This window comes from Vicugna pacos, chromosome 18, assembly GCF_048564905.1.
Source record: "Vicugna pacos chromosome 18, VicPac4, whole genome shotgun sequence".
Classification (NCBI taxonomy): Eukaryota; Metazoa; Chordata; class Mammalia; order Artiodactyla; family Camelidae; genus Vicugna; species Vicugna pacos.
In genome coordinates, this window is record NC_133004.1 from 15,784,327 (window position 1) to 15,796,840 (window position 12,514).

Sequence of the window (12,514 nt, forward strand, 5' to 3'; positions counted from 1 at the left end):
CAAAGAACACACTGGTGGCTGCCGAAAGTGGAGGGTGGTCAAAATGTGTGAAAGGAGTCAAAAGTACAACTTCCTTAACCTTTAATGAAAAAGAACATGGAAATTGAATATATGTATATATATGCATGACTGGGACATTATGCTGTACACCAGAATTCACAGATTGTAACTGACTATACTTCAATAAAAAAAAGGTACAACTTCCTTCCATCAACAGACGACTGAATAAAGAAGTTGTGGTATATTTATACAATGGAATACTACTCAGCCATAAAAAGAATGAAATAATGGCATTTGCAGCAACATGGATGGACCTGGAGATCATCATCCTAAGTCAAGTAAGCCAGAAAGAGAAAGACAAATACCATATTATATCACATATGTGGAATCTAAAAAAAAAATGACACAAATGAACTTACTTACAAAACAGAAATAGACCCACAGACATAGAAAACAATCTTACTGTTACCAGAGGGGAAAGGAAGTGGGGAGGGATGAAGTGGGAGTTTGGGATTGGCAGATACTACTACATATATATATGTAGATAGGTAGATAGATAGATGGGGGATGATATAGCTCAGTGGTAGAGCACATGTTTAGCATGCATGAAGTTCTGGGTTCAATCCCCAGTGTCTCCATTAAAATAAATAAATAAATAAACCCTAATTACCCCCCCAAATAAAAATAAATAAGTAAAACAGATAAACAACAAAGTCCTACTGTATAGCACAGGGAACTATATTCAATACCTTGTAATAGCCTATAATGAAAAAGAATATGAAAAGGAGTATGTGTGTGTGTGTGTGTGTATATATAAAACTGAATCACTAAGCTGTACACCAGAAACGAAAACATTGTAAAACGACTATACTTCAATTAAAAAAGTACAACTTCCAGTTATAAAATAAGTAAGCCATAGGGTGTGATGTATAGCATGGTGACCATAGTTAATAATACTGTAGTGCATGTTTAAAAGTTGCTAAATGAGTAAATTTTAAAAGTTCTTATCACAAGAGAAAAGTCTGTACCGACGTATGGTGACAGGTGCTAACCACATTTACTGTGGTGATCATTCTGCAATGTATGCAAGTGTCGGATCATAGTGTTGTACACCTGAAACTAATGTAATGTTGTACATCAATTATACCTCAATAAAAAAAGAAAAGAAAGAATGGCAGCCAGCCCTTACTTAACTCTGCAGGCCTGGCGCTGTTCTAAGAGCTTTATGTATGCGAACTCATCCAGTCCAGGGAATCTGAGCGACGCCGAGGAGAGGGGTACGGTGTCCTGGAACTCACAGTGGGGATGCTCCTGTGGCTGAGATGTCCTGTACACGTCTTGGGGCCTGTCTCAACTATAAGCAGGTCTGTTGTGACAGTGCTGTCTATTGTCCCGAATGACTACTGAGCAGTTGATATGTGGCCAGTGTAACTGAGGAACTTCATTTAAAATTCTAAACATTTTCGTTAATTTAAAACTAAATCGCCCCATGGTGATGGCATGGCTCTAATACATACAATTTATATAGTATGTTCTAAATCTACGAGCTCCTTCATGTTTCTTTTGCCAAAAGCCAGATGTCTGGTTACTTACTTTTTTCCTTAAATGAACTCACCTTGTTAAAATGATCTTTAAAAGAACTCTGGGTGCTACCACTGGAACCAGAGCAGAGAAGGCAGCTGTGGAAATGAACATCGTGGGAAAAAGGCAAGGTTACTGGACCCCTGCCTGGATCTGGAACTGCCCAAGTCTGAGCCTGGCACTCACTCCGTCCTGGTTAAAGAGGGAGACGGATACGCGTTAGGTATGAAGCCATTCATTCTAGCAATAAATAGAGACTTCCTCCTTGGAGTGATCAGAAGGGCTGAAAACACTCTCCAGTCCCACCCACCTCCGGAGAACGCATCCCACCTTGGGAACCTGGTCCACTCGCAAGCTCACGACGGGTGGCTGTGGCTGTTATGCTCGGCATTCTCCCCCCAGGGCCTGGCACGCAGCCTAGCACATAGCAGATGCTCGATAAGTTCGTGTGAAAGAATTTATATCCTGCCTTACTTACCGTGCTGGCTCTTTCACCTCCCCTGCCCCACCTGCCACCTTTGCGGTCATCAGCCCTGGGTTGGGGGTGGGAAGACGAAGAGACCGTGCACGATGGCAGCGCCCCGACGTCTCCTCCCGTCCAGATCTTCTTGAAGGAATGCTCATTACCGTCCCAGCAGCCCTTTTGCCATGAAGGGTCTTGGTGAGCAGATAGTGGGGAGACTTTGAGTTAGTGCAGAATTGGGAACGGCCCAATCAGCATCTTCCTTACGTATACAGTGTCCTAGGACATGATGTCCAGGTGGACAGGGAGACCCCTCCCATCCCACCCAATGAGGCAGGAGGGAGCAGCGCTGGCAATGCCTATGAAAATGTTCCTGACCCTAACAGCCAGGGTTTCTGGGGGACGTGGCTCTCCTTCTAGTGGGCTCTGAACACCTCACTTCTCTCCGCAGCAGGAACTGGAGGGGTTAGGAACTTTGGTTTCTGGCAAGTTACGTCATCTCCCTGTGTACCTGTTTCCCTATCTGTAAAATGGGAGTAATGACAGCACATTCCTCATAGGGTTGTTATGAGGACGGAGTCAACATGGGTAAAGTGTTTATAACAGGGCCTGGCAACAGTAAGTGTAATAGGCAAGAACAAATCTAACTCCATATGAGAGCCACGCCTTTTACTTTAACCTTTGTATTCTACTGCTTTTGCTTTGAGTTAAGAATGTTGCCTGCAGCCTGAAATATGCAAGATAAGCCATTCTCAAGACTCTGACTTTTAAGGGTATAACACTTTTCCATTTACATAGAGATAAAAAGTTGCAGAACAGAGAATAACATTTGTCTTGTTTTACAGGAACATCACCACCAGACCTATGGGGGCAGCTGCGAGAACAAAGCGTTCTCACATCCCCTCCGGGGTCTGGACTGCTCCGAGAAGTTTGCAATGACCAGCCCCCCACTTTTAATATAAAAGAAGCCTGAACTCTTAACTCGGGTGAGATGGTTCTCCAGGACATTAGTCTGCCATCCTCTCTGTCTGCTGGCTTTCTGAATAAAGTCGGTATTCCTTGCCCAAACACCTTGTCTCTGGATTTATTGGCCTGTGGTGTAGCGAGCAGAATGCATTTGGACTCGGTAACACAAGCACTCAACAAACGTTAGCCTATATGTGCTTGTTTTTGTTGTTTGGGTGGGGCCACGAAGCTGCCAGCCACTCAGCCTTCTAGAGACCCTCCCCTAGCCTTGCTATGTTGCTAACAATGCTGGCAGCCCTAATGCCCTTGTGTACAAGGACTAGGGGGCACGTCAACCCTGCCCGCTCTGACCTTTGCGTCCAGATGGCTTTCCTTCATCGAGGCTCTCTTATGAGCTGCTTTTCGATGCACACTGACGGGCAAAGGAGCTCTTTTCCAGGCCAGCTGACAGTGTGTAGTGTGAAAAGGTTACAGTGGGGAGGTGGAAGATGAGGCATGTGTAATGGAAACCGTGAGCTCCAGAGCTGGACGGTAGTGGTCTGACCGTGGTCCTCCCTCAGGATCCACGCTGGAGTCATAACTGCTAAATGGGGACGCTGTGTCCATCCTGTCTGCAGCACTCCTCCTGGCAGGAACCACTCAGCCCAGCCCTTGGGCTTCTGGGTGGGACTGTCAATCAGGATGCTCCTGCCCCTAGAAGATGGTCACATGATCTACGATGGCCAACCAGAGAGCCCCAACCACTTGGTGATGTAATTCTAGCAAGGGGCATGTGACCCAAACAGGGCCAATCAGATTTCTTCTTTCAGATTAGCCTATGGATTTTGGGAGAGGGGTGCTCTCTCTTGCTCTCCCAGGCTTGCTAGGCCAGGAGGAAACAGGCCTGAGACCTTTGCCTGTCATGGAGACAGAGCCTGAAAACCAGAAGCAGGCAGAGGTAACAGACTGGTAAACGCAGAGTACTGCTGACAGATAACCTCCCGGCTCCTGGATACAGCCATGCCTGGAGCCAGCCACCCAGAACTCCTTGAGTCTGTGAGCCCTTTTTAGCTTAGACAGTCTTGGGTTAGTTTTCTGCAGCTTGAAGCTGAGTAAGTAGAAACACTGTAAGATTTATTGAGCACTTGCCTTGTGCCAGACACTGTGCTAAGAATCTGATAAGCACTGATTCATTTCTGGTGAGACATTTCACCTCTTGGTGACTTCATCTGCTGGCATGTAACCTGGGTGTAATACAAGAATAGGACTGTTGGGAGACTTGTGAAGTAAAACGTACAAAGTGACTGGCATATAGTCCTCATGAAATGGTAAACATTTTCTTCAGACTGGGGAACTCTGTGATTGGCATCTTTGGATGTACTTTTTGGAGTAATTGCCTATTTCCCAAAGTACAATTGCAGAACCAGCACGTGCGCGCTTGTTAAGGCCCTCAACACACAGCGCCAGACTGCTCTCCAGAAACACGCCAACGGTATTAGTTATCTGCTGCTGTGTAACAGGTCACCACAAATTTAGTGGCTGAAATGAGCACACATCTATTATCTCACCATTTCCGTGAGTCGGGAACCCGGACATGGCTTGACTGGGTCCTCTGCTTCAGTCTTTCATGAGGCTGCAATCAAGTTGGCAGCTGGGGCTGGGGTCTCATTTGAAAGCTTGGCTGGGGCAGGATCTCATGCCAAGCTCATTCAGGTTGTTGGCGGAATTCAGTTACTCCAGAGCTGTTTACTGAGGGCCTTAGAGGGTCATGTACAGTTGCTGGATATGTTGGCCTTTCCAGTAGGAAGTGCGCAAGCTGAGAAGGCAAACAGAGAAAGTCTACCAGCAAGATGGAAATCACAATCTCATATAATCACAGAAATGACATCCCATCACCTTTGCTGCATTCTACTGGTTAGAAGCAATTTGCAGGTCCCACCCACACTTGTGAAGAGGGGCATTACACAAGAGTGTGATCACCAGGAGGTGCGATCATTGGGGAACACAGCTCTTTTCTTTTATGAATTGTGCTCTTTGTGTTTCGCCTGGGAAATCTTGCTTAACCCAAGGCCACAGGATTTCCTCCTAAGTTCTCTACTTTTATAGCTTTAGTTTTCACACTTACATCTGCAATCCATCTAGAGCTTGTTTTTATATTTGGTGCAAGGCTGGATTGAGGTTTATTTTTGGAAATGATGTCCAACTGAGTGATGTAAGTATAGCTGAAGGGAAAACCCTGTACACAGTATGATTACAATTCCAATAATTAGGTCTTACATTTTGTGAGTGTTTATTGTGTGTAAGGCTCTAGCTAAGCATTTCACCTGCATTATTCCATTTGCTTCTCACTGTAAACGGATGAAGAAGGAACTAGTTAAATGTCTTCCCAGGGCTATACATATGATCAGTTAGCACCCACCCTCGACTGACCCATGACCTGTGACGTAATCTGTTAAATAAGCAAGCAAGGTATAGCATACACTGCCCTTTGTGCAAAAAGACACACACGCAGAGACACACATCCACATGTGTACAAAACCATGTTTACTCGCACAAAATGTCTCTGGAAAGATACAAAGAAATTGCTAAGTGTGGTTCCCTCCGGGGAAGGGAGCCTGGTGATTGCAACCAGGAGAGGAAGGGACACTTTTTACGGTATTGCATCCTGCACCTTTTGAAATTTAAAACTTGTGTATTTCACAACTTGCGTCAATATTACCTGCACAAGGAATACACAGAGTTGGAGAAAAATCAAAGAACTCCTGGTGGTCTGCCTTCGAAGTCTGTACTTTTGCCCACCAGCCTGGCTCTGTTTACCAGTCTACTGCTTCACCTGTCCTGGCCCTGATATTCCTACCTGTTACCTGCAGATGCTAACAGCACCTCCCTCGTACAACCGCTGTGGGGACTGAGACTAAGTGTGTAAGACACTCAGTGCAGGGCCTTGCACCCCGAGAAAGCTTAATGGATGCTACGACTGTGACTTTATTCACAGAAAAAAGATGAAAAAGAAATGCATGTAACAGGTTAACAGAGGTTTCCCTGGCTGTTGGATAATAAGCAACTTTATTTTTTTTCCCTTTTCCCCAAGATTAAAATGAAAAAGTTACATGCTATTTTTATACTAAACTTGCCACTCCTTCCTGGCCCAGCCCGTCCCAAGAGTCTCTGATTGCACGTTCTCTGGGCGATTGCCTTCAGACTTTAAGTAACAGCTGAAGTTGCATAAGGCCAGGCCTGTCTGGCCTGTGTCTAGACGCCTTATTTCCCTCGGTTGTTGTAGAAATGAGATACTTCCTAACATTGGAAAGATGTTTCTGAATAAAACTCCAGGGCCCGGGAGAAGAATGGAAGGGGACTGGGAGGGTACGTGCTTACTTTAATAGGCATTGGTTATGCCCATTTTTCAGACGGGAGAAAGATGCTGCAGAGGTTTGAGACATTCAGGTGAGCTGGGGACTGGGGATAAATGGCTGAATTGTTGAAGCTTCCAGCTAAGCTGCTATTTCTGTCTCGATGATGTGGAACTACAGGGGAAAGTGGCTTGGCGTTTTTGGGGTCATCAACTACCCAGTTTCCTTCCACTGTGTTGCACATGTAGATGTTGCTCTGGGGAGCAGGGTGGAAAGTGTGACCCCAGAATGCCCTCAGTGCCCTATTTATGCCCCAGCTGCAAATGCAGTTTGGCCTGGGCACCCTCTGTTGGAAAGCCTCCTTTCACTGGCTCTGGACCTAAACCCTCTTGCCTTTTGTAGCACAGCAGAGACCAGACCATGCACTTAGGGATCAGGTAAACCCACTTTACAACCCTTCCCCTTTTGTGACTTTGGATAAGTTACTTTACCTTTCCAAGCCCCAGTTCCCTCATCTCTAATGTGGGGGTGATAGCGAGCCCCTGTCTTTCGGGGTTCATGCTGGGCAGAATCATGGTCCCCTAAAGGTGTCCAAGTCCTAATCCCTGAAACCTGTGACTGCGTTACTTTCCATGGCAAAGGGGACCCGCAGATGTGATTAAGTAAAGTATCTTGAGGTAGGGAGATTTTCCTGGATTACTTGCATGTGCTCAATGTGATCAGTGTCCTTATAAGAGGGAGACAAGGGGGTCAGAGAGACAAGGTCCAAGGGCAGAAGCAGAAGTCAGAGACGCGGGAAGAGGTTCCACTGCTGCCTTTGGAGATGGAGGGAGGGGTTATGAGCCAATGAATGCAGGTGGCCTCTAGCAGCTGGAAAAGGCAAGGAAAGGGGTCCTCCTGCAGAACCTCCAGAAGGAGCAGAGCCCTGCCCACACCTTGGCTGTAGCCCAGGGAACCTGACTTCAGACTTCTGACCTCCAGAACCGAGAGAATAAACCTGCGTTGTTCTAAGCCACCCAATTTATGATAACTTGGCGGCCACAGGAAACTCACACAGGGTTGCTGGATAGATGAAATCTCACCACCACGACAAGGTGTGACGCAGAGTGACTGGGTGGAGGCAGGAGTGGGGACTATCTGAATACCCTGCTATGTAAGCCAGCCTTCTGCAAATGGCAGTTGTCATCAAACAGACTAGGATCTTGACCTGCTTCTGTGACTCTGTGCACTGCACTGTGTTGTACGTAGTTGTGTGTATTCCTTTCCTCTTCTGTGTCTCCCCGGAAGCTGTGATGTCCTCAGAAGAGGAAGAGGACCTTCTCCTGTTCCTACTGTATCCTTCATGCCTGGCACACAGTAGGGGCTCAAGAAATGAGAGCTTCAGAGGCAGAGCAGATGCCCCTCGCCTTGTCTTTTGCGAGGGCTTGCAGAACGGTGCTCTTTCTTTTCTGGGTCCTGCTTCGCTCCTCTGTGAGGTGACTGGGCTGATGTTATGTTCCCTCCCAGCTCCACAGTTCCAGAGCCTCCGCCCCTCCCACAGGCCGTGCGGAGCTGCTGTACGGAGAGGGACCAAATCTGTCTCTCCCGGTTGCAGGGCCTGGCTGGGGAACAGAGTGACAGTGGCCCCAGCAATGGACAATCTCAAGAGAACATGATCTCAGAGATCTGGCTGGTCCCAGATTCATCCCTTCTGATGTCCAGAATCTCTATCAGTGAATCTCTAGCCTGGCCTTTGCTTGCCCCAGCCTTGGAGGGCCGTGGGGAGCTGGCTGGAGGCGGGCACTGGGAACTGATGTGGCAATTCGGGCACTAACGACCTGGAGAGACGCTGTCTCCCCGGGAGCTGCCAGTGTCTGGGGCAGGCTGGCTGCTCTCTGCAGCGCTGGAGCAGGCGAAGAGGTCAGACCGAGTTGTTCAGATTCAGACCTGGGTAGTGGTAACAGCCCAGAGCTGGCAGTCAGGCCTGGGTTTGAATGCCAAGTCCATGCCTTATTAGCTATGTGAACCTACTGGATCAAACTCTGAATCAGATTTTGTAAAACAGAGACCCACAATAATAGCTGGAGCAAACATTTATACTGGCTGTTTTCTATGAGTTACCCAGGACTCTGCTCAGAGCTTCACCGGCTTGACTCTAGGTCATGTCCTTGCAATTACAAGGGCAGGATGATCTCGTGCCTTCTCCACAGATGGAGAAACTTAAGGAGGCTTTGAACCTGGCCTGAGGTCCTAGGCTAGGAAAGGCTGCAGGTGTGCTATGAATCCGGGCAGTCTGCATCCGGAACCAGAGACCCCCAGCCCTCTCAACTGCAACCATCTTCCAGGATCGCTGTGTTAATGACGTGGGATGATGGACGCCATGGTGTCCGACACAGGGCAGATGCCCACTCTCAGTCAGCGGCGCCATTGTGGTAACTAACATCCTTGTCACCTCCACCACCGCCATACCACCATTTTCGACATTTTCTGAACTCTTCCCTTTCTGTTTCTTTTGTTCATGCCTGGGTAAGTCTGACCTAGGCTTTTACAAACCTGCATATCTGTATCTGTTTAGACACATATATATTCAATAGTTTTTAGTATTTCTCCAGAGTTGCGCCACTATCACCATGATCTAGTTTTAGAACATTTGCTTTACCCCTAAAAGCAGCCTCATGCCCATCAACAGTCAATCCCCATTCCCCTGACCCCCACCCCTCCTCCTCCAGCAACCTTGATGGTTAATTTTATGTGCTAACTTGACCGACCACGAGGTGCCCAGATGAAACATTATTTCCGGATACGTGGGTTAGGCTGCTCCCGGATGAGATTAGCATGTTACGAGGGTAGATTTCAGGTTAAGTGATCTTACAGCAAAATAAAAGCAAAACAATAGCAGCAGCAGAACAGCACAGGGACACAAGGAAACTGGAGGTGATGAGTATGCTTGTCACCTTGACCGTGGCGATGGTAATACAAGTGTGTATATGTGTCTAAACTCACCGAATCGTATACATTACTTCTGTGCAGTTTTTTGTATACGAACTGTACCAGTTACATGTGGGTGGGGGCGCATATGTATCTCACAGGATTGATGTGAAGACTCAAAAAGGAACTCTGATGTGCCTGCCATGCTGTAATGATGCAGCATGTAAGCTGTGGCAGGAACAGATTCCCAGAAGAGAACTTTCACCAGCCCCCTTCACAGATGAGGAAACGGCGGCTCAGAGAGCGGAAGCAATCAGTTCAGATCTTTCGGGAAGGCAGCAGTGCTGGGACCCAGGCACGCTGGCTCCTAGTCCGAGCTCTCTCCCTACCGCACGGCTCCTAGAAGCAGCTTCTCTCTGGTCGAGGGATTTTTATTCCGATCTGGGAAGAGGTTCCCTGATGTACTGAAAGGGCAGCTCAGCCTTCATCTCTTGGCATCACGCCAGGGGTATAATGGAAAATTAGACCAGTGGGTTACCGATCCCTTCTCATTCTAAGCTAATGACGTCATGTAGGATATGATGAATGGCAGCCAGCCCCTCTAGAAGTCTCTAATAGACAGATGGAGGCTTTGCACTTAGATGGTTATGCACCGGTCAGGTCCGTGGAGTCCAACTGGCCAGCAGAACAGCATGACCTCATGAGACTTAATAAACAGAGGTCACTTCTCTCCAGTGTGGCGATCTTAATAACTGTACAGATATCCTGGCTATGAGTCTAAAACCCTGAGTTGGTTCCTTACGATTTTGCCGCACAAAACAAGCTCTGTGCTTGCAAAAAGAGTCTTTTGGGAAGGATTCATTTATTGAATCAACAAATCTTCATTACAGATCTACTGTGTATCCTGCACTAACTGAAAAGCCAAAGATATGCATTGGGTACCACCAACACAATCCCCGTCTGCAGCACTTCACAAGGCATTCGGCTGCAAACACAGACAATCTTAAGATGGTGGCTTAAACAGATGGGAGTTTATTTTTATCTTCTAACCAGAATTTCTGGGATAGGCAATTCAAGGGTGGGGCAGCTGTTTAATGATGCTATCAGAGACTCAGACTCTGTACCTTTTTGTTTTTGCCACCCTCAAGAAGGTTTAGCCTCATGGTTGCAAGATGGCTGTTGTGCTTCCAGACATCACATCTACATTACAAGTAGACCAAAAGCCTTCTCCTCCCAGGGCCTGGTCTTTGTTATTGGGGGGCCCCTCCCAACAGACTCTGCTTCTACCTCCTTGGTCAGAATTATGTCATGTAGCCACCACTGGCTGGAAGGTATCTAGAAATGTGAAGTGGAAGGTAGACCAGAATGGTGTGGGATGAGCCATCCTATAGCATCTACCACACAGCTTAAATTTCCAAGGGAGTAGATGGACAGGTAGCAACTAACTTCACCATTAAATAATCATTAATTACTGTGATGAGAGTCTTAGTGCTGAGACAGCACATGTCTTAGGTTGGGTTTCTTTTGAAGTAGACTCTGAGATCTGAGCTCAGAAGCTGTGTACCTAAGGAGATATGGTGGGGCATTAACCACACCTGAGCCGCCATATCATAAGATCCTTTAACCTAAGTTGGGGGTTAGCTAAGCCCTTTCTAAAGAAGTAGAGACCAAAAAAGTAGGGAGAAGAGTGTTCTAGTTAAAGGGAGCAGAATGTGCGAAGGCTCAGAGGTATGGAAGAACTTCACACGTTCAAGGCCTTGGTTTGTGTTGCTGGCAAGGCAATGATACTAGATGCTTCGTAACAAAAGGTAACCTTTCTCCCTGATATCCTGACATCTTCCCTCCTTTCTACTCTCCTTCTCTTTCTTTTAAATATTTCCTCTTTACATTCTAGAAATGCACTCTCCCCCTTCTCAAAGCATTTCCCACCTATTCTGATAATAACATTGGCATGACTCTGCATAGGTCACAAAGTACTTTTACATCCATCATCATTACACCCCCATTTTAGTCAAGGAAACTGAGGCTCAGAGAAATAGAGGCAATTTCTATGGGCTAACATGGCCTGTAAGACGCTAATTTAAGACTCAAAACCAGCCTCTGGAATCCTGTTCAATGTCATTCTCCACCACTTGGGTACCCAGCGTGGTGCCTGGTGTGGTTTTAATCCTTAACACTGTGCTTTGTTTGGATTTTGCCTTGGGAGCCTTCAGGTTTTATCCTGTCTCTTCAGTTGGCTGGCTGAGTAATGATTGCATCCGATGTTTGATGTTCTCCACCCCCTCCCCAGAGTCATTGAAAAACATTACTTTCTGTTCTTTTTAAAGAGATTGAGCATGATTCAGGTAGATTATACCAAAATCCTCAGGAAAAATAGAATGATCAAAGCCTACAAAGTTGTCTTTGCAAAGGGCTCTGGAAGAAGTTCCCCTTATGCAGACGAGGGGGAGGGGATGCAGCTGGGTGCAGGGGGCAGCTGCTGTTTCAGTCTGCCATCGCCCCGTCTCCTGGCTCTGGTCATAGCACCTCGGTTTTCCTTTGGGGAGCCAGCTACGTTTGCCACATAAAAGACAGGACACTCAGTTAAATTTGAACTTCAGACCAAACAACAACAACAACAATTTAAAAAGTATAAGTATATCTCAAATATTGCCCGGGACACATTTACACTAAGATTTCATTCCTTGTTTATCTGAAATTCAAAGTTAACTGGGTGTTTCATGTTTTTATATGCTACATCTGGCAGCCCTGACACCTTATAGCTCAAATGGGTAGAGTGGGACCAATTCACGCTACCTGGGCTCCAGGAGAGGTAAGGTGATCCATGCAGTCAGTGTATCCCATCCCCATCACTCATAGAGGCTGGTTCGGAGATGGGGGATATGGGCTTCAGTTCTGGAAATCTGGCTTACACCAGCTGAAAAAGAGATTTGTTCTTTTTGTTGCGGTTGCTAAGCTGTGAAAGGCAGCTCTTGGGCTCCAACAAATGAGAAACTGAACAAGAATGAAGTCAAGAGAGGAAAAACAATTGAGGGATGGAGAGAAAGGCAGAAAGAAGAGATTAAACCTTAACGACATTATTAGGGGTCCTGGAACCAGCCTCACTGCATTTTACCTTCATCTAGGCTCCCTAATGTTGATGGAACAGTTGGGGACTGTCTTGATGATGGTGCAATTGATGATAACAATAATGATGCGACAGAGTTGAAGGCGAAACCATCAGTGGGGATGGTTATGGGAGAGATCAATCTTAATCATGGTGGTG